Genomic DNA, 1,848 nt, shown 5'->3' with positions numbered 1-1,848 from the left:
AATTTCAAAATTTCGTCATATGAAAATGTCTACTAAAACTACCAAAATTATATAATAGATGAAATTCCAAGTACTCTTAACATTATCACAAATCTAAATGATGTTGAATTTGATCTTCACTGACATTGTTGTAGTTTATTATTATTTATTAAACATTGTAACTTATAACATTTTGATTCATAAATATTTTTATGTTCTCCTTTCTTGGGTTAGATTATTTCTTAAATTTAATTGCAAAATGAAACAGAGTGTCCATTAAAATTATATAACCTTGAGATAGAACACTTCATACTTTTAATATAAATCTAGCGAAATAACTAATAAACAATGTGCAAGACAAATAATTGACGATAATATAGTGGACTGAAAAGAATGTTTAATTAACTCAATAATATATAATGCATTGCTAATATAACCTTTGGCTTACAGATTTGTTATTTGGACTAAAAAACAAAGTGTTATAGTGCCATCTCCTGGTTAATATGAGATCTGAAAGATGAGGTAATATTTAATATAAGTTATTTAGTATTATTTTATATTAATCGAATTAGTATTTCATATTAATCAAACAATAAAGAAGGGGAGAAGAGAGAGTTAAACCTATAGATTGTGCTTCTGAGAGTAAAAATAATTCTTTTTAATACTGAGTAAATATTTCACCCTTAGAACATTATTTCTTCATCTTTTAGAAAATTACATCAACATACACTATTCATTCCTTTAATGTTAATATTAAGACATGTGCTGAGCTTACAAGCACAAAAGGTTAATCACCACAAGATTAAATTCCTGTCTAATGTCAGGATTCTTACTTTGTAGGAGATCATTCCCTGTTTTTCAATTCTACAGCAATTACAAAATTATTAAAATAAGATTGGCCATAGAAGTCACTAAAATCATATACTGAAAGTCTACCAGTTTGTTAGGTACTCCTCTGTACCTCCATAGTATATTCCCAAACCTAAACTTTCTCTTGTTTAAATTTTTTCCTATTAAAAACCCTTTAATGACTTCTTCAGTAATGTATTTTTGTGCTTTCTATAGGAAAGTCATTCCTGAGCTACTAAAGTCCTCTGTGCTTAATTTTTAACCCATTTCTTCTTAACTTTCTATCAATGAAGTTATTCAAATGTGCATTTTATTTTTTATTTACTTTTAATGTCTTACGTGATTTTTGCTATTTTGTGTTGAATTTTTGAGTTTTTATGTTATTTTTAAAATGTTATATTGAACTATACACATAACAAAATTTTGTTGCACAAATTACTATTTGGATTCACCCTCATTTTTTTGATGGTAGTATATTATTCACTTTATTCTTATGACATTGTTATTTGATATTACATTGGGAATGTTATAAAAAAGTGGTATTTTAAATTTATAAAAAATCATATTTATATTTATTGACCCCTTATTACAATTTAATAGTTGATAATGTGAAAAGCTATAAATATATAACATGCAATATAATAAAAACTAGAATAGACAATGCATATAACTCATTCCTGTTTTCAATTAAATTATCTACCAACCATAAAATATCAAAAGTATACTGTTATCATTAGTTATAGCTATTGCCTGCTTTTTGAAAGTTTGCTTTACTCCACTTTGCTTCTACTAAAGACTTACATTAGTATGTGTTTTAGCTAACTAAAAGAAATCCAAAAAGAATTTTTGCTTTTATGAAAAAAGATGAAAAGTCAAAATAGCATCTCTGTTTATTTTGCAACGGAGCTATTATAGAGGTAGCATGCATCCCAAACAGTGAGAGAAGCACCACCAGGTTCCTTCCCCAGAAACCATACTCAGTACATGAGCATCAAACTACCAGAGCTTTGAATTGTGTCT

The sequence above is a fragment of the Pteropus vampyrus genome, unplaced genomic scaffold (genome assembly GCF_000151845.1).
Source record: "Pteropus vampyrus isolate Shadow unplaced genomic scaffold, Pvam_2.0 Scaffold33, whole genome shotgun sequence".
NCBI lineage: Eukaryota > Metazoa > Chordata > Mammalia > Chiroptera > Pteropodidae > Pteropus > Pteropus vampyrus.
Note: the sequence above shows the minus strand (reverse complement) of the source record.